Genomic DNA, 22,152 nt, shown 5'->3' with positions numbered 1-22,152 from the left:
ACCTGCTATAACTGATCCATGAATTCAGCAAAGTGGCAGGATATAAAATCAATGCACAGAAATCGGTTGCATTCCTATACACCAATATTGAAGCAACAGAAAGAGAAATCAAGGAATCGATCCCATTTACAATCACACCAAAAACCATAAAATACCTAGGAATAAATCTAACCAATGAGGTGAAAAATCTATACACTGAAAACTATAGAGAGCTTATGAAAGAAATTGAAGAAGACACAAAAAAATGGAAAAATATTCCATGCTCCAGGATAGGAAGAACAAATATTGTTAAAATGTCAATACTACCCAAGCAATCTACATATTCAATGTAATACCTATCAAAATAGGTATTCTTCACAGAGCTAGAACAAATAACCCTAAAATTTGTATGCAGCCAGAAAAGACCCGGAATAGCCAAAGCAATCTTGGAAAAGAAAACCAAAACTGGAGGCATCACAATCCTGGACTTCAAGCTGTAGTACAAAGCTGTAAGTCATCAATACAGTGTGGTACTGGCACAAAAACAGACACTCAGATCAATTGAACAGAATAGAGAACCCAGAAGTGGACCTACAAATGTATGGCCAACGAATCTTTGACAAAGCAGGAAAGACTATCCAATGGAATAAAGACAGTTTCTTCATCAAGTGGTGCTGGGGAAACTGGACAGCAACATGTAGAAAAATGAACCTGGACCACTTTCTTACACCATAAACAAAAATAGACACTCAAAATGGATGAAAGACCTAAATGTAAGACAGGAAACCATCAAAATCCTAGAGGAGAAATCAGGCAAAAACCACTTTGACCTCAGCTGCAGCACTTCTTACTCAACACGTCCCCAGAGGCAAGGGAAACCAAAGCAAAAATGAACTACTGAGACCTCATCAAAATGAAAAGCTTCTTCACAGTGAAGGAAACAAGCAGCAAAACTAAAAAGCAACTGACAGAATGGGAGAAGATATTTGCAAATGACCTATCAGATAAAGGGTTAGTACCAAAATCTATAGAGAACTTATCAAACTCAAGACCCAAAAAACTAATAATCCAGTGAATCAATGGGCAGAAGACATGAATAGCCACTTCTCCAAAGAAGACATCCAGATGGCCAACCTCCACATGAAAAAATGCTCAACATCAGTTATTATCAGGGAGATACAACTCAAAACCACAATGAGATACCACCTCACACCTGTCAGAATGGCTAACATTAACAACTCAGGCAACAACAGACGCTGGTGAGGATGTGGAAAAAGTGGATCTCTTTTGCACTGCTGGTGGGAATACAAACTGGTGCAGCCACTCTGGAAACACAGTATGGAGGTTCCTCAAAAAATTAAAAATAGAACTACCCTATAACCCAGCAATTGTACTGCTAGGTATTTATCCAATGATACAGGTATGTTGTTTTGAAGGGACATATGCACCCCAATGTTTATTGCAGCGCTATCAACAATAGCCAAAGTATGGAAAGAGCCCAGATGTTCATCGATGGGTGAATGGATAAAAAAGTTGCGGTATATATATACAATGGAGTATTAATCAGCAATCAAAAAGAATGAATTCTTGCCATTCGCAACTACAGATAGAACTAGAGGGTATTATGCTAAGTGAAATTAGTCAGAGAAAGACAAATATCATATGACTTCAGTTATATGAGGACTTTAAGATACAAAACAGATGAACATAAGAGAAGGGAAACAAAAATAATATAAAAACAGGGAGGGGGACAAAACATAAGAAACTCTTAAATATAGAGAACAAACAGAGGGTTGCTGGAGGGGTTGTGGGAAGAGGAATGGGCTTAATGGGTAAGGGACATTAAGGAATCTACTCCTGAAATCACTGTTGCACTATATGGTAACTAACTTGGATATAAATTTAAAAATAAATAAGTTATCAATTAAAAAAAAATTTTAAAGGCATAATATTGGGGGGAGGCATGATAAAGACATATAAGAGGGCACAAAAGAGCTTCTGTGGTGCTGGTTCTATTTCTTGATGAGTGTGTTCCTTCTGAAAAAAATGTATCTAAGTGAAATACTCAGATAATATGTGCTTTTTTCTATGTATACTATACTCCAATCAAAACTGTAAGTGTTAACATACATATTGAATCCTCCAAAGGATTAGGGATGTAACCCCAATGAAGAGTTTTCATTTAATTCCACCATGAATATATCATTGGTAAATTTGTGTAGAATCGTCATTCTATTTATGAACAATAATTAACCAACTTATTAGATTTCCCAAGATAATTTTAATTTCAAATATTTTGTTCTTGGTCATAAATGTTCTAAATTGGAGTCCTCATAGTCCCAGTGGACACTATTATGAATATTAATGATCATAAATCTAGCAATTTAAACTATTTTTCTGGAATATTTTCAAATCAATCCCCCATGTTTGTTTTTATAAATTGAATTATTCACATATTTTTTCCTCTTACCACATTCTATATTATGATGATCTATACAAAGAAAGCCTACAAAATGACAATGAAATGTGTTAAGAAGAAATAAAAAAATGTTCCTGGATCAAAGCTACAAACAGTTAAAGTGGTAATATCAAGCATCTTGCCAAAACAATTAACAGCTAATCATGTCTGGTAATCTGTGAGTTGTCAATGGGAGTTAAGAAAATGATGAATAAAAGTGACAGATGAAGGCCAAAGCCAGTGGATCAGTGTGCTAAAGATAAGACTTGATGGTCTCCTCACACCTGGTCAGGTTGAACTTTTTCCAGTCAAATTAACCCACTGCCGTATCTTTCCATCCTCTTTAATACTTACTCACGCTACCCTCTGTAGAAATAAACATAACTGCGGTTCAAGAAGACAATTTTTGGGTAACTACTGAGTTCTACAAGCATTGCCTAAGAAAAATGCTTTTATGTTTATATGAGCAAGTTGAAGAAAGAGTGATATTCCCTGTCCTTAGAATCCCGTGTCCCTAGATCACTCTGATCTAGTTATTACACATAATTCACAGGCAGGATCTCAGAAGTGCAAGATAGTTTACTAAAGAAATCACCGACACAAGTGTTGTGATCTAGAAAGGATTTCAAGTCAGGAGGCCATGTCGGGTGGTGGGATGTTTTAATTATCAGAAGGATTCCCTGCAAATCCAAACAAAATCATAATGCTAGTGGAGATCCTTAAGAACAAACGTGTTCCTAGGGATGCAAGAACACATTAAAATGGTTTGTGCCTGTTGTGCTTAATGTCGGACCCAGAGATTAAGGCATAGATAGAGAAGCTAAAAAGATATACAGGACTTGTATAATGAGGAAGATTTAATGCTACTATGTCCCAGACTAAATCAATAACTGGCAACCTAACTGGGCTAGATATTGAGAGAACATGATTTGCTTTTCCCTTTCTTTGCTTTAATGGATTCTCTTGCTATTGGATAATTCCAGCCTTACAGATTTCATTTTAACAGCTCCCCAAGACAAAACTCCATTTCAGAAGATAATGTGTATGTTGAGTAACTATGATACCTGAAACCTAAAATCACTTCTTTTTGCAGGTAATTAAAACGTTTTTAAAAAAAATCTCTTTTCTTATTGGTTACCTTAACAAAACATCCTGCTCTATAACATATAGTGTTTGAATCAGCTAGAGCTCACCAATAACAGTGTTAATGTGTTCAGGGTGGCTATTCGGAAAAGAAATTAGAAGACATTAGTCAAATGATCAAGTAAGTCATGGGGGATTCCAAGGAACACTGATAAAGTGGTAGTCATTGGCAACCTCCTCTAATCTGCTTAATACCCACTTTTTAATCTTTTTTTGACATTTTTTCTTTTATTGTTGCTAAATTAGAAAAAATAAATGATGTCAAAAGACATATGAATCCTGTACCTACCCCATGCTTCTTGGCCCCAGTCACTTTTTTTTCTCCTGCAACTTTCACTCCACTTAATGTTTATCTTCTCCTCTCTGTTTTCATCTCTCTCTCTCTCTCTCTCTCAAATTACTCAGGTGAGTAAATGACCTTAAATTGTGCCAGGAAACTGCTGAAGCCAAGGTGTCATCTTAGAAAACTGAGAGCAACAGAGCAATCAAAACAAGCCAATCACATATTGACCTATTTATGATCTTTCCCTTTCACTCTCTAGGCACCAACTGAAAGATTCAGATAAAAAAAAAATGTTAGTAAAGCTAAAACCACTGATATCATAACATACATAGCCCAGAAGATTGATTTTTGAGAAGCAGAAAATTTACTTCCTGTCCTTAAAACACTGTGTATAAAGATATTAGCTGAATATTCTCTGTAGGTGCAGCATAATATGGTGGTTATGAGTACCTAGTAAATTGTTGGGGTTCAAATCTCAGCTCTGTCACTGCCAGTAGCGGGACTTTGAACGCATTACTTTGTATTCTTCTGCTCTGGTTTTCCTGTTAGTAAAAGTGGGGTGATGACTATGCCTATCCCATCAGCATTATTACATGAGTGAATAGGCCACTCAGAGCGGCAGCAAGCACAGAGGAGACCCTGGGCTCCAAGTCACAGATGGCTTGGGGAAATATTTTGTGTACGTTTGGCTAAATCAAGTATAGGCATATCCATACTCAGTAAAGTTAGGCAACCTGAAGAAACTGCATTAGTAATAGTTTTTATTGTTGGGGGAACTGCTAGAGGGAACGTTAAGGAAAAAAACTAGAAAACTGGTCTGGCTTGAGAAGGACCCAAAGGAGCAAAACTGGGAGGTCTATATAAAGCTTTCCAATGGGGAGGGAGAGGATGAACAGAGATGGCATGCCTGGCGTGGAAGGTCTTTACACCACTACCTCCTTCCCCCCTTGCTGCCTCCTGTCACGTCACTGCCAGTTGTCTAGTCCCCCAAACAGCATAGACCTCCTCCAGACTAGAGACATGAGTCCATCTCTTCAGCTTTGCATCCGGGGAGAACTTGAGACAGGAATCTGGAGATCAGTCATTTGCATATACAGTAAAACCTTGGTTGTGAGTAACTTGTTCTGCGAGTGTTCTGCAAGATGAACAAACATTTCTAATAAATTTTAACTTGACAAATGAGCGACGTCTTGCAATATGAGTAGTATGTGACACTGAACATCACATGATCACAACTGAGCTAATGGTTCTTCTCTCTCTCTCTCTCTCTCTCTCTCTCTCTCCGGGATTGTATGGGTGATTGTCTCCCATGCTCTGATGCTCAGTCTCAGGCCATGGTGTTTGGCAGAAATCAGTAAGTTTTCAGAATGTTGGAAGGTGTCCACAACCGGCTCTAGTGTATTTTTTGTCACTTCAAAGCACCTGTGGACAGTTCTTTGCCTTCCCATATAAGAGTAAGCTTAGGAATGTTTTGCTTCATTCTAGGTCAGGCTGCCTGCAGCTATAGACCCTTTTCTCAGCTGCCTTATTGCCATTTACATTAAATGCAGTATATGACAAGAGTTGATTAATACTGTACTGTAGTCAACATACATGAGAGCGTATACAATGTCCCCATGCAAAAAAAAAAAGATTCCATTAAGCCAATAGATAGCAGTGATTCTGTTAGAGATAGTGAAAGTTGTCCTACACAATAATTCTCCTTTGGTCTCCCCCAAACCACCACGAAGGTTTTCAAAGGTAAGTGCAGGTTAATTTGTTTATTTTTCTTTATATTTTGTATTATATTACAGTATTGTAATCATTTTTATATGAATAATTTTAGGTTGTGCAATGAATCATCTGAGTTTACATTATTTCTTAAGGAGAAATTCATTTTGATATACAAGTGCTTGGATTATAAGCATGTTTCTGGAATGAATTATGCATGCAAAACAAGGTTTTACTGCATAAGTAAAAACACATACATAAATATATCCTATTTATATGGTCTAGGACCAGTATGACAGAAGCAGTAACCGATTACAGACTTGTAGCATCACTAAGGTTTTCACTGGTTTCCTCCCAGGGAAGGAAACTTCTTTGCTTGTGAAGCCTTCTCTACCACGTGTAATGATGATGATAATATGTATACTCCAAATGCTTTATTTTATGTAATCTTTCCATCAACTCTATGAGGAATATAATTTTTGGTGTCTGCGGTTAATAAACTAAGACTCAGATATATTAAGCTAGTTGCCAAATGTAACATCAGATATCATATGAAGATTTTTGAACCAGGCTCTTCCACCACAACTCCTCCACTCTGCAAAATTTCATAGATTAAGTTTAAATGCCATCTGTTTTGTGAAGACTTGTATAACCCTCCAAAAATGTCATCCACTTTCCCGACTCCCGTATACTTTGCATATCCCTTTACTGGGACACCTATAAGACTGAATCATAATTATTTGGGTACAGGACTATGAACAACTCAGTGGTAGAAATGTCTTTCGTTGTAGTGACTGTTGTTATCCAATATTTACAACAAAATACATGTTCAATAACTGTTGGTTGAATGAATTAATAGATGAGCCATAAAAAGAAAAATGACAACTCTCCCTGCAACTCTTCCCCATGGGTTCATACCCTCTTATCAGTTTGCTTTAGACTTCTATACGGATACTTTGTAGGCAAATGACATCTTCCTAATAAATTAAAATGTGTTTATAGAGAGGGTACATTATGTAATGGTAAGAATCCAAACTCCACCCCTAATTAGCTTTGTGTTTTGGGGATATTTACATAATTTCTCCACACTTAATTCAGTTTCTTTATCTGTAAAGCACAGATAATAATAATGCCTACATGTCAGGGTTATTGAGGTATAAAGAAGCTGATGTATGTACAATCCATATGCCAGTTGGGGTTACCTTGTCCCATGAGATTAAAGAAGATTGGCCTGAATCCCTGTTCAACCACATTGGAAAGTCCAATGCCTTTCACGAGGATATTGAACAATCCCAGGGAGCTTACTTTTTTCTATTCCTGTTTGTATACGAAGTTTAAAGTTTGGGTCTTCCAAGCATCTGGGGAGGAATGAGGGATAGGGTGGTAGTCATTAAGAAAGTCCTGATGTCACCAGTCACCATGGCAACAGGGGGATAACTGGTGGACGGTGACTGTAGCTGCCTCCTTCCCACTAAGCCTCTGAAGGAACTCTCTTCACTAGCAGGTTAGCAGGGCTGAGGGAGTCACAAGGTGCAACAATAATTATTTCAAATTTCATAAGGATTTACTGACTGAGAAGGAATTGCCCCTTTATAATATGCGAGACTAGTTTTTCAACTTTAAGAAATGTCCTATCTGAAACAAAATATTTTTAAAAAGCATTATTTATAGGCATCTGGGTAGTTCAGTCAGTTGAGCATCTGACTCTTGATTTCAGCTCAGGTCATGATCCCAAGGTTGTGGGATTGAGCTTCACATGGGTTCTGCACTGAGCATGGAGCTTGCTTAGGATTCTCTCTCTCTCTCTCTCTCTCTCTCTCTCTCTCTCTCTCTCTCCCTCTCCCTCTCCCCTGCTCACACTCACACACACACACACACACACACACACACACACACACACACACGGGTGCACACACACACACACACACACACACACTTTCTCTCTCTCTCTCTCAAATTAAAAAAAAAAGCATGATTCATGACAATAGTAGTCTACTTGAGTGCCTACATTTGAATGTCATGAACACAGTGGTTCTCATGCTTATTCAAGTGACAGGACACCTGGAGGTACAGGAGCTTATTATGAAACACCAGAAAATTGTGATTTATTTAATTTTAAAAAATGTATAATTTAGAACTAAAGCAGACACTATTTAACATTAGATTTTAACATAAGCCAGTGGTACCAGGTGGCAAAGATCTAACAAACTTAAAATTGAGAATGTTATATCAATTGCCTTAATTTGTTATTACCTCAAATGGTAAAAGACTTCCATTACTCAACAGGAGGGAACAAGTGGGTCTAGCAGGCAGAACACAGTGCCCTCAAAGTTTTTTGGTTTGGGGCCTTGGTTTTAAGTTACATCAGCAAGTTATTGACATAGGTTATTGCACAGAAGAGAATTATTCATTCATCCACTTATCAGAAAGCGTCAACTACGTGCCATGCACAGTATAGGGGCTACACCATGAACACTATGAACAGGTTACAGGTCCCTGACCTTAAGGAGTCTAGAGTCCGAAACAAAGGGAGACATTTTTCAACAATATGTGATGGAGTCAATGATATGGGTGGTCAAGGGAGGAAGAGGAAGAGCATTTAATAGAACTTAATGGTGGGAGGAAGAAGGGAATAGATAAAGCTTTCTGTAAGAAATGATAGCTAAGCTGATAACTTACAGAATACCATATTTTTAAATTGGTCTATCAGGAGGGGAATGGACAATTAAAATGTGGCATGCCTGTATAAAGACTTAAATGAGTCATATAATAAATGAACAAGATGAAATAAACTAGATCGATATGTGTAAATAAATCTCAAAAACAATACTATATGAGAAAGCAAAGCTGCTGAGTGATATGTACATTGTGGTGCTGGTTAAGTAAATGAAAAAACATACTAGAGCACATTAGAGGTGCATACTTATGCAGTAAAAGTATAGAAACATACATTAGAACTTAGATACATATCAAAATCATGAGCATGCTTGCCTATCGGGAAAGAGGAGAATAGGACCAGATAAAAAGAGGCTCTAGTTGTATCTAATATTTCAATTTAAAAAAATAAATGAAGGGAATATCATAAAAAATGTTAACATTTACCCATTGTGGGTGAATGGATAGAATGACATTTGTTACATTAATTTCCTGAATTTTTAAGTATTAAAAAGTAATTTTCCCCCTAATTTTAAAACATTACCCCAGAAATCAAATGCAGCATCAGTGCTAGGAAACAGCTTACTTGCAAGGGAGAAATTAAGTCTCATATAAATTATTATCAGAAGTAATTTAGTTTACAGTATTTTTGCTGTTGACACATCAGAAAATGTTTCTGGGGGTGCCTGGGTGTCTCAGTAGGTTAAGTGTCACACTCTCCATTTTGGCTCAAGTCATGATATCGTGTTTCATGAGTTTGAGCCCCACGTGGGACTCTGCTCACAGTGTGGAGCCTGCTTGGGGATCTCTCTCTCCCCCTTCTCTGACCTTCTCCCACTTGCTCTGTCTCTCTCAAAATGAATGAATAAACTTTAAAAAATCTTCATATCTTTAAGTAACAGACACAAAATATACAGTTCCCACACAGAAAATTATAAACTGGAACTTCATCACTTTTTCCTGGAACCCCTAGGGATAAGACTCAAGGGAAAGAACAAGTGGGGGAAAAGCCACAGTCCTCAGGAACTGCAGGAGGTTATGACCTTTGATCAATCCCCAGACTTCATAATCAAAGAGCATTTATCTGAGTAGAGGACCCTTACTCTACCGACCTTACCCATTCCAAATTTTAGCAGAAAAAAAAAAACAAGAAAACTTGACAATCACAAAAAACCTCTCTTCAAGCCAAAGGAGAGATGATGATGTAAACATCTATGTTAGCAATAAGTAATGGATGTTTGGTATTTGAGCCACCAACAGATGTCTAAAAATTTATTTATATGTGGGGAAATTATAGGGTAAAACTATTGATAGAAATATATATCATCACACACACCATAGGCGTATCTGAATGAACCACAGCAAACCATAATAAGGATGCAGCAAAACTAACAATAAAAATAAAAATTAATGAAATAATGAAAAAGCTAGCATGCTGGCAGGTGAAAGCCATGGAAAACTCCAATGAACACTAATAACACACATATTATGCACCCTTTCTGAAGCTTGTAGGAACTCCTAATACCTCACGAGTAGAAGCCAAATTATTGTGCCTCTGCCAGACTTATTAGTAAAATGCTAAACTAGCCTTCAACAAGCACTAAAAATTTGCTAATTTTAGTGATGACTGCCAAATGTGAAGTTAGGAATCTGATCCATGATACTCAGATGCAGGAAGTTCTACTTTTAAATTCTGGCTCTAAATCCCTACTTGCCAGGTTGTTGAGAGGCTCAGTATCATTATAGGAGGGGAGGGCTCATTCTATTCCTAGGGTGCAATGGCATTTGTTGGCTGGACTCATACAGGCTGGACTCATATATCATATAGTCTGGAATTTCGGAATGGCCTTGAGGTCTTTGGTCTATCATTGTCCACTGAGTTTTACATTAAGGCAGCCTTAGTCCATTTTTTACCAAAGCAGGTGTCTCCAGTCCTGCAGCCCAAAACTAGCCCGCCAAATCTCATTGTGTTTCCAGGCAGTCAAGCCCATTGTTCAGACTCACCAGGTGCACCAAAGCAGCCATCTCACCAGAGAGCAAAACCAGCCTGAGCTTTGCTGGACTCCTAAGCCTCTAAGGCTGTCCTTTTCTTAGCTTCTGACTTTCCAGTCAATTCTGCCATTTCCGTCTCCCATCAGCCCACATCAATCCCTTGAATGGTTCTGAAGTGCAAAATCCAGTTACTTGAGGAGTGAGGTAGCATAGAGAGTGCTAGAAACTTTAGAATCATATTGGAAGACTGTTTTTCATGGGGCAGACGGTCTGGTAAGCACACACTATACTCTTCTTGGGTTAATCTTCAGAAGAAAACCCAAAAAGTCTAATAAGAAAAAAACCCAAACTCACCAAAAAAAAAAAAAACAAAAAAAAAAAAAAAAAAAAAAAAAAAAACCTGTGGTATTAATTAATTAGAATTTGTCAATAAGTCGTTCTTATTCGTATATATAAGTAAAAGTTGATGGAAACATGTGCTATTGTGTATAAGAATTTAGAGAAATCACTTTTTTTTTTCTTTTTCAATTTGAGGTCCATGATGAGATCATGGTTGGGTTGAGGACGATAGTTTGAGAAAAATGAGCTGGCAGGGGAGAGGACCATATAGGCTGCTTGTCTCCCTCTTCTGCAGTTTCCCCTTCACCAGCTAGGGATGTTGGCTGGATATTTCCTCCAGGTACTGGGCAGGACAGCCAGGCTCCTCCTCTGCCGCAGCTCAGATCACTGACTCCCTGCTTTCCCAAGATGCAAAACCATCACCTCACTCCCATACTACATCCTGTGCTGGGCTCCCACTCTCAACCACCACTAATCAGGAGCAGGGTCAGGGCCTCAGGCCATTTCAGAACAAAAGCCTCCGTTTTGAGGACTAGAAGAGATGGGTTGGCTTCAGTAGGAGTGGTAATCAGATCCTGAGGGTGGACATAAAGCAACCAAAACCCAATGTCAGTGTATTAATTTCCAGGAAGAGTTGGTGAATTATGAATTAGGATTCACCTAATTTATATTTTTTTACTCATACGGACCAAAGAAATTGCTGAGAGTAGCAAAGAATGGATCTAGCAGGAGGTAGCTATGGGATTGATATTAGGAAGAACTCTAATAAGCCCAGTTGAGCCAACTGCCTCAGATGCTGGAAATGTACAAATGCAGGGAGGAAGACAGGTACTAAAGTAATCCTGGAGGAGTTATAGACAGTTGTTTTTGTCAGCAAAGTATTCACTCTCTTTTCTGGTAACAGCTAAGAATTGATTTTGATTTTCTTTTGGGGAACCGTCCTTCCCTTACTCTCTGTTCATAAAGTTAAGGTAGGACTGTCCCCTCGCTACAGGAATTAACAGATTATTCAGGTGGAGCTATTCAGGGCATCTCATCCATCTGGCCATAGCAATGCGTCCAGGTTGAGTACATGACTCAAGTTGGTCCCATCAGATTAAATCCGATGACTTTTGCTGAAATTCTTAGGGGAAAAAAATTTTCCCCCTCTTAGATAGTTTCTAAGCTACCAGGAGTTTACACATGAAAAGGGCCCACGTGAGAATAAAGTCAAAACAGAGGAAAACAAAACAAAGTGAGATTGATTCCTGATGGCATTTTTTTAGCCTCTAGATCCAGCTATGCCTAAGAGCACCACTGCCACTGTATTTTTCAGATAATACAATCAATTCCCTATAGTTGCTTAAGCCAGTTTGAATGGTTTGTCCATAATAACCAAGAGTACATAATAACCAAGACAATGGGATGGATGGGGTGATTCTAAGATTCAGTGAGAAATCTTGGAAAGTTGATAGTTTCTCCTACAATAACGTCCACAATAAAGTTTCACAAATTGGGAGATTCCTTGTGTCCTGCCTGTATCTTCTTTTCCTATGATCTTTGTTTCTGTCTTCTTCAGAACCATCAGATGAACCTAGCTCAGGTCTAGGGGATATGTAGCATGTGAGCTTTCCAATTTTACTTTTATATTTCTTTAGTCATCTCAGTAAGATTTGGGAGGGAGGAAGATTAATGTTCAGGTTTCTTGAGCCACTTTGAAATCCTAATTCATCACTGTTATTCATCCATCAGTATCTCTTCTGGAAAAACTATCAGTTTGCTTATTATTTGGGCAAAAAATAACAATTTGCAAATAACCCTCGATACTGGAATGAGCTGTAACAGCTTTAAGTTGTGCTGAGTTTTACAATTTCCACAGTGTTTTCCCATGTATTTCCTCATTTGTGCTTTTTTTGAGTTATAATTGACATATTACATTAGTCTCGGGTATACAACTTAATGATTCAATATTTGTATACATTGTGAAGTAATCACCACAATAAGTATAGTTAACATCTGTCACATGTACTTTTGTTTATTCTTTTACTTAACAAATATTTATTGAGTCCCACATAATGGCCAGGTTCCAAGGATGAACAAAGTGACACACAAGAGAGATATGGCCTCTGTCCTCATGAAATATATAACTGAGTGTGACATCTTAATTTGAAATCTCAAAATCTCCTGAGTCCCTTAGTCTTCCTGATTTAGAACTGAAACCATGCTCTCCAGGAGCCTGGGAAAAGTTTAGAAAAGGTCACGTAAGGTGGATAGATATATTCTGGATCCGTTCTGTTATCAGTCAGTAGTGCCTCAGGCTCTTGACACCAGTAATCACTGGATGAGGTAGCAAAGTAAGTAGCTGCCTACTTAGTATAAGGTAGACAGCAGATTAATACTTGAAAAGCTGGAGATAATTTTAAGAGTTACCTAAACCAATATCCTAATTTTACAAATGAGACAACTAAACATCAAAGAAGGTAAATTGTCCAGGGTCATGTAGTAGTTGATGACAGATTTTAGACTAGAGCACAAAGCTGCTCAAACCACGGGTTAAAACTAAGTCACCAGGGTTCAAGGCCCTCTGAGGCTGTCTACCTCCAGCTTCATTTTCCATCACTCTCCCATTCTGCCCTATGCGCTAGCCAAACAGCTTAGAGTGTTTGATTTCATCTTTCTCCTTGTAACCCAGTGAAACTTTCAGAAAGACTCTTACTTACAGGAAACAGAAGCTCACACCTGTCACCTCCAGAAATAAGGACTTTAGTGTTCATAAACAAGGCAGTAGGAATCCAGGGGTGGGAAGCAGTTTCAGAAAACGTGGAATTTGGAGTTAGGCTTTGCATCTGGGGCAAATCTGGGAGTCTCATCAAGAGTACACGAAATTTGACTCAAATACTCCACCAGTAACACCTTTCCGCACCCTTCTGTGCCCATCGCCTCCCTACCCACTAACAACAGACTTGCTCGCATTCTACTCATGTGGCTTGCTCATAATTTAAGCCTATCTGGTAGCCCAAATTATTGTTCTTCCACATTTCTCTATAGTGTGACCTCTCAGCCTCTAATGCTAACAGCATTGTTCTCTCAGTAGGTCCCAGTTTTTTAGAAACAGTTCTGCTGTATGTTCTAGGCTAGCAACAGAGTTCAGAACACTCTCAGTTTTGCTACTAGTACTTGGCTACTAGTAATGTCAGCTACTAACAACCCAAAGCCCAGCCTTTCTCACACTTGCAAGAATCTGGTTTCTGACACTGCTTCAATCATCCTAGGTCTAGACGTTCTATGGAACAGAACATCAGACTCAATAAGTTTTTCTAACAAATTGTTTTGTTTTTTGTTTTCATAAAAGTAATACTTGTGTATAAATTTAAAAATTAGAAAATGCAAAGTAGTGTAAAGGAGGAAATACATCACCTGAATTCACATTTCTTCATACAGCAATAAACCACTGTGTATACGCACACACATGTACACACACACAACACATACACACATACACAGTAATTTTGCACAAAACTGATATCCTATTATATATGTTTATTTTACTAGATAATATGTATTGAGCCTGTTCCTATGACCTTGCATATCTCTAGCAATTAGTTTTCCATGGTAGTGTAGTATTCCATTGTATGAATATGGATTTATGTTTGCTATTATCAAGCATGTGAGATCTTTCCATTTTTCTCTATTACAAATAATGCTTTGTGAACCTCTGTGTACATATATCATTGTGCACATCACATTGTGAAGATTTCCTTAGAATAAATGGTTAGTATCCAAAATCTATAAAGAACTTACCAAACTCAACATCCAAAAAACAAATAATCCAGTGAGGAAATGGGCAGAAGACATGAATAGACACTTTTCTAAAGAAGACATCCAGATGGCCAACAGACACATGAAAAGATGCTCAATGTCACTCATCATCAGGGAAATACAAATCAAAACCACACTGAGATACCACTTCACACCTGTCAGAGTGGCTAAAATGAACAACTCAGGAAACTACAAATGCTGGCAAGGATGTGGAGAAACAGGAACCCTCTTGCACTGTTGGTGGGAATGCAAATTGGTGCAGCCGCTCTGGAAAGCAGTGTGGAGGTTCCTCAGAAAATTAAAAATAGAACTATCCTACAATGCAGGAATAGCACTACTAGGAATTTATCCAAGGAATACAGGAGTGCTGATTCATAGGGGCACTTGTACCCCAATGTTTATAGCAGCACTTTCAACAATAGCCAAATTATGGAAAGAGCCTAAATGCCTATCAACTGACGAATGGATAAAGAAGATGTGGTTTATATATACAATGGAATACTACTTGGCAATGAGAAAGAATGAAATCATGCCACTTACAGCAACATGGATGGAACTGGAAGGTATTATGCTGAGTGAAATAAGTCACTCAGAGAAGGACAGATATCATATGTTTTCACTCATGTGTGGATCTTGAGAAACTTAACAGAAGACCATGGGGGAAGGGAAGGGGAAAAAATAGTTACAAACAGAGAGGGAGGGAGGAAAACCATAAGAAACTCTTAAATTCAGAGAACAAATTGAGGGTGGATGGGGGGGCGGGAGAGAGGGGAAAATGGGTGATGGGCATTGAGGAGGGCACTTGTTGGGATGAGCACTGGGTGTTATACGTAAGCAATGAACCACGGCAATCTACCCCAAAAACCAAGAGCACACTTTACACACTGTATGTTAGCCAATTTGGCAATAAATTATATTTTAAAAAGAGAATTAAGAGTCCAGAAATAAATCCTTACATTTACAGTCAGTTGTGTTTTGACAAAATGCTAAGATGATTCAATGAGTAAAGAATAGTCACTTCAACAAATGGTGCTATGACTGGATATCTGCATGCAAAAATTCATACCATATACAAAAATTAACTCAAAATAGATCAAGGTGTTAACCATAAGATCTAAAAATGATAAAACTCTTAGAACACATGAGTAAATCTTCATGACCTTGGGTTAGGCAATGATTTCCTAGGTATAGCACCTAAAAATGCAAACAACAAAATAATAGATAAATTAGACTTTATCAAACTTAAAACCTTTTTAGAGTAGCCTCACACCCAGTGTGGGACTTGAACTCACAACCCTAAGATCAAGAGTCACATGTTCTACTGACTGAGCCAGCCAGCTACCCCAAAAACGTTACTGCTTTAAAGAACACCATCAAGAAAATGAAAGGATAACTCACAGAAGGGAAAAAATATTTATAAATTAGCTATCAAATAAGGGACTTGTGTCCAGAATACATAATGAAATATTACAACTTAACAATAAAAACACAAATAACCCAATTAAGAAATGGGCAAAGGACACTGAGATTCCTCAAAAAACTAAAAATAGAACTACCTTATGACCTTATGACTTAGGTATTTATCCAAGGGATACAGGTGTGCTGTTTCAAAGGGACACATGCACCCCCGTGTTTATGGCAGCACTATCAACAATAGCCAAAGTATGGAAAGAGCCCAAATGTCCATCGGTGGATGAATGGATAAAGAAGAGGTGGTATATATAAATACAATGGAGTATTACTTGGCAATCAAAAAGAATGAAATCTTGCCATTTGCAACTACATGGATGGAACTGGAGGGTATTATGCTAAGTGAACTTAGTCAATCAGAGAAAGACAAAAATCATATGACTTCACTCATATGAGGGCTTTAAGAGACAAAACAGATGAACATAAGGGAAGGGAAACAAAAATAATATGAAAACAAGGAGGGGGACAAAACAGAAGAGACTCATAAATATGGAGAACAAACTGAGGGTTACTGGAGGGATTGTGGGAGGGGAGATGGGCTAAATGGGTAAGGGGCACTAAGGAATCTACTCCTGAAACCATTGTTGCACTATATGCTAACTAATTTGGATGTAAATTAAAAAAAAAAAAAAAAAAAGAAATGGGCAAAGGATTTAAACAGACATTTCTTCAAAGAAAACATACAAATGTCCAATAAGCACATGAAAATATTCTCAACATCATTAGATGCTATTAGGGAAATGCAAATCCAAACCACGAAGATACATGACTTCCATCCACTAAGATGGCCATAAACTACAAGATCATAACAAGTGTGGGGAGGGCGTAGAGAAATTGGAACCTTCATACATTGCTGGTGGGAATGTAAAATGATGCAGCTACTTTAGAGAATAGGTTGACAGTTTCTCAAAGGTTAAAGATATGATCCAGCAATTCTGCTCTTAGGTATATATACACACAAGAGATATCAAAACACACCCACAAAAAACTCCACAAAACTTGCATATGAATGCTCATATCAATATTATTCTTAATAGTTAAACAGTGGAAAAAACCCAAGTGTCCATCAACTGGAGAATGGATAAATAAAATGTGGTGTATCCATATAAGAGAATGTTATCCAGCCATAAAAAGAAATGAAGTACTGATTCATGCTGCAACATGGATGAAGCTTGAAAACAGTATTTTAAATGAAAGAAGCCAGATGCAAAAGGCTACATATTGTATGATTCCATTGATATGAAGCATCCAGAATAGGCATATCCACAGAGATAGAAACTAGACTTGTGGTTACCAGGGGCAAGAGGGAAGGGGAGTTGAGGAGTGACTGCTAATGGGTGTGGTGATTCTTTTTGCGGTAATGAAAATGTCTGAAAACAGACAGTGATGGTTGCATAACTCTGTGAATATACAAAAAAACCCCACTGAATTGAATACTTCAAAAGGGTAAATTTTATGGCATGAGAAGTATATCGCAATTGAAAAAAAGACGCCAAGTACTGATGGATGGTACAGCATGGTTGAACTTTGAAAACATTATGCTATGTGAAAAAAGCCAGTCACAAAAAAACAACATCAAACAAACAAACGAACAAAAACATTTTTATCTGATTCCATTTCTATAAAATGTCCTCAGTAGTCAAATATGTAGGTAAAGAAAGTGGAAACCTCTACACTTGAGGAGATGGGAGGAAATGCGGAGTGATTTTTAATGGGTGCAAAGGTTCCTATTTGAGGTGATAAAAATAATCTAAAATCAATTATAATGATGATTATACTGTTAATATACAAATCCTGTTAATATACAAAAAAATACAAATATACAAATCCTGTTAACATACAAAAAAAAACCCCATGAATTATACACTTTAACTGGGTGAACTATATGGTAGGTTAATTATATCTCAAAAATCTGTTAAAAGTAAAGTTAAGGATATAAACCTTTTGAATATTATATGTGTTACAAATATATTTTTCCATTTGTCAAGCTTTTTGCTTATGGTGACTTATGTTGAGTTCAGAAAAATTATGTATTCATGTGGAGAAATCTCTTAATCTTTTTATTTTTTGTCTTTTGCATGCTAAGACCATCCTACCATCATAATCAGGTAAATATTTAACTATATAGTCTTCCAGTTCTCTTTGGATTTGATTTTTTCTTTACATTTAACTAATTCATTTGAAGATATTTACAACTATCCTGAGAGCTTTCATCAGATGACATCTTAACTCCAGTTTTTTGTTTTGTTTTGTTTTGTTTTTTAATATTGGGAAAACATGATGATTGTAGTTATAGTTCCCCCAATCTAGCTTTATTTCTTATTGTTTGTTTTGTATTCAGACTGGGATACTGCTTTAGCTGCTGTGATAAATCAGGAACCCTCCCCCCTCCACCCTCCTTCAACCTCCGAATTAAAGTTGGCAAATTATATTGTTGGATATGTTACTTGTTGAGTTGACTTCAGAGCTATAATCTGGAAGTTTGTCTAATTGGACTGATTAGTTTTGGTCTTGTGGTCATGAAAGAACCAAGAAAGAAGTCTGAAATATCAGATACATTCATCAGCCAAGATAGGGAGGTGTTGATGGTTTCCCTTTCATGTAAATCCAAATGGCTGTGGCATGTTTGGCTCACACTCTTTTGATTTGTGATTTAATTTTTACAAACTGTAGGAAGAAAACGGCTGCCAATGTTATGGTTTGAAGAGCTGGCTCTTCTATCCAAGGCACAGAAAATGTAGTATAATGATTGGGCTCAGCTAATGAGGCAGGAGGAGGGAAAGAGAAGGTTGGCAACAGAGTGTGTCCCTTTCTGCCATTTTGTGGGAACTCAGAAATGGCAAAAAACCAGAATGAAAATCTGCTCATTATTCTTCTCTCCAAAGGCTTCCTCAGTCTCTGATGGGTCCTATGTTGCTTCTTAACCTTTCTCTCTTGGCATTTAGCCGAAGGACACCACCTGAGGGACATTTCCTATACCTGAAAGAATTGTGCCAATTAAAACTTAATAATGTTTAGAGTCCTGCTGATCTTCTTCTCCTTCCCTCGACACTGGATCCCTCTCTTCTATTAGCAAATTAGGACAGGTGGGGTTTTGTTTGGTTGGCTGGTTGGGATTTTTAAAGTTTATTTATTTATTTTGAGAGAGATAGCACACACACAGAAAGGACAGAGAGAGAGAGAGAGGGTGAGAGAAAATCCCAAGCAGGCTCTGCACTGTCAGCAAAGGGCCCAACACGGGGCTCGAACTCATAAACCATGAAATCATGACCTGAGCCAAAATCAAGAGAAGGACGCTCAATTGACTGAGCCACCAAGGTGTCCCATGTTTGTTTAATTTTTTTAAGTAGGCTTCATGCCCTGTGTAAAGCCCAACACAGGGCTTAAACTCAAGACCCTGAGATCAAGACCTGAGCTGAGATCAAGAGTCAGATGCTTAACCAACTGAGCCACCCAGGCTCTCGAGGACGGGTGGTTATTACGCTAAAATAATACACTGACTCCTTTCACTAACAAATGTCTCCAGAGGTGGATATGGGCTCCATTCTGTCCTCATCTCTTTGCACTCTGTGTTCTGACTCATCACTTGGCTCAAACTGCATCTTCAAAAGTGACCAGGTACCTCTTGGTCACAAATCAGATGGCCTTTCTTTAGTCTTTATCCTTCCCTCCCTGGTAAGTAAAAGTGACCCTTGCTCATTCCCTCCTTTGTGGAATTCCATCCGCTGTTGTCTCATGGATGCTTTTATTCCTCGGGTTGGCACAGTGAAGTGGTTAAGAGCACAGGCTCTGGAGTAACCAACTGTTACTCCAGTAATGTGGTATCCCCATGTGTAAGATGGGGCAGATAACTGTGCTCATTTCATACGGTTGGGAGTATTAAATGACTTGTTTTATGAAAAGAGCATAGAATAGTGTCTGCCACATAGTCTACCTTCATAGAGTGTTTGCTGCTATTACTATCATTGCTAGTGCTGTGGTTGTTGTTGTTATGGCTGCAACTGTTATTATTACCTTATTTTTCTCCTACCTTTTTGATGCCCTTTCATTGGTCTCTTCCCAGCCTCTTCTGTCTCTCCTCCAGATTCCTGAGTATATGTGTGTTCTTGGGCCTCTTCTCTTTTTTCTGTTCTGGGAGGGAAGTGCTACTCAGTCAGATCCTCCGATGTAGCACTCAGATCCTCTCAACCCCAATTCCCCCTCCAGCCAGTGCTATAGCTCAATCACCTTCTTACAGACACAACCCAGAGCACCTCACTGTGGGTCCCTAACAGGTAGCTCTTACTTCCTGGCGTGAGCCACCTACAGGAAATTTGCAATGCCAACATGCAGGTAAACCCATGCTTCTGAGGCCATTTTTGACAAATGGCGACAAGAAGCAATGTATCAATGCTCCCTTCTCCCTCTCAGTCCTTAGGCAAATTGTTCTGAACCTCATTCACAGCTGCTCAGAAGGTCTCAGGACAAAAGCACCAGTAAACTTAGTAGTAGTAAACTGTTTGCTATTGGGTTCTTTATTGGTTTTCCTTGCTTCCCTGTTTTCACTCCTTTTTAACTCGTGCTCCCTGGGATCAAATTCCCAGACAAATTCCTGCTGCAAGTCTTTGCCTCAGTTGTTTTAGATGCTCATCTATTAAGTCGAGTAATACTTAACTTAAAAAATAATTTCTCTGTGCAGTTTCTTCTCTAAAGTAGAGACTTCAAGTAATTTTTGGCATATTACTATTCTTTAAGGGGGCCACTGGAAGAGGCCCCTCTGGTTACGTAAATGAAAAGTAAGTAGACACCCACAGTTCTGAAAAGTTTCCTTATCTGAGCACTGGAATTCAGGGTGCTGAATTCCACATAAGTTCTTATGTTTGCTTATGACAGTTTCTCTGAGCTGCTTCTTGCCTTTGTTTTGTTTTGGGGAGATAGATTTGTTATTTGTTGAGAGGAGGGTTTTGTTTGCTTTTAATTAATGAGGAATTGAGGAGAGAAATGTTTTGGTGTATGGCATCATGACAGGGACGGTTTGAAGATGAAAAATGGAAGAGAGAAACTGAAGCAGCAGCTTTCCTGTGGGACTTTCTGGGACCAGGAAGAGCAAAGTTTTTCAGGAGCTGGTGACAAAATGTGGCAAGAGGTTAAAGATTAGGTTCTTGCCCCCTCCTTCATTCCCAACCTCCACACTTACCCAGAACAATTCTGACACCCCAGAACTAGTGGCTTTGGTAGCATCTGAGAACTACAGACTTGACTCACACACCACTGTATCCTGAAGGTCACTACCAACAGAGGCAGCACCACTTTCTTGGGAAGTGGCATCAGTTGAGGGAGAGAAGCTGGAGCAAACATGTAGAATAAGTGGGCAGACTGGTCTGTGGGCACATATGAAGCATCCTTTTGGGAACTGTCAGAATTTACTGGGGCATACTCAGGTTGGAAATTCACCCCTCAGGTCCCCTTGGCCTTCCTTGTCTTCAGAACTTTTAAGGATTGGTTCCCACCCAGATACTGCTGTGGTGACCAGCCATGAGTCCATGGGGTAAAACCCAGGAGTCCTCACCTCATGTCCTACATTCCACTTACCATCTCTTGGCACAGGGCTTCCTTAGTGACACTGTGGCTTTAGAAGCAATAGGATCTCCACAGTACCCATGTAAGAGCCACCTAGGAGTGGAGGGGAGTTATCACTTCACAGTGAAAACTTTGTGTGAAATAGGGCCCCTGAGTTTTCCTGACAACTAGTCATTTCTATGGATTCTTGGAAGATTAAGTAATCAGTCCAAGGCGAGGCAATGTCCCTAACATACTCTTCTGTCAGCTCCTCCTTTGTTGCCTCACTCACCTTTTCCCTCATTTCTGTTCCCTGGGATTGTAGTCCCTAACCAAGAAGTAGTGCACAAGCTTTTGCCTCAGGCTCTGCCTTCTGGGGAAACAATCATAAGGTAGGGTGGATCTGTGGTTGGGCAATAAATCAGCGGGGCTGGGACAAATGTAATCTGGGACATTAAAATTTAAAACTATCTCATTTTAAACTCTGTCCAGTGAATACGGATAATTGAAGTCGTGTCTTCTTCACTAGATCAAAATATGGAGCTCCCTGTATTAACTGTCATGCTCATCCCAATCATCATCCTAATCTACAAGTCTAGAAAACTCAGGTAAGCTTTAACTTCTCCTCTAGGATGCTCTTTAATTTCTCCTCTAGGACGGCCAGTCATTCCTTCCTTATTTCTGCCTCCACTGTTTCTCCTCCACTGGAGGAGATGTCCTTGCTGCCACTGTACTGGTTGAAGATTCTGTCATCATTTTCTTGTATTGCAAGAGTCTCCTAACTGGT

At 38.6% G+C, this 22,152-nt stretch overlaps 1 long non-coding RNA gene across 1 annotated transcript; it reads left to right on the top strand.

The window, feature by feature from the left end:
- Nucleotides 1–7,026: 7,026 nt before the first annotated feature.
- Nucleotides 7,027–21,969, top strand: LOC122233295. The gene is made up of 3 exons (XR_006210858.1): nt 7,027–7,077; nt 17,914–17,935; nt 21,895–21,969. It is a non-coding gene; the product is annotated as an uncharacterized LOC122233295 (long non-coding RNA).
- The last annotated feature ends 183 nt before the right edge of the window (nt 21,970–22,152 follow it).

This window comes from Panthera tigris, chromosome D4 (genome assembly GCF_018350195.1).
Source record: "Panthera tigris isolate Pti1 chromosome D4, P.tigris_Pti1_mat1.1, whole genome shotgun sequence".
NCBI lineage: Eukaryota > Metazoa > Chordata > Mammalia > Carnivora > Felidae > Panthera > Panthera tigris.
Note: the sequence above shows the minus strand (reverse complement) of the source record. Positions and strands in the feature narration are given on the sequence as shown.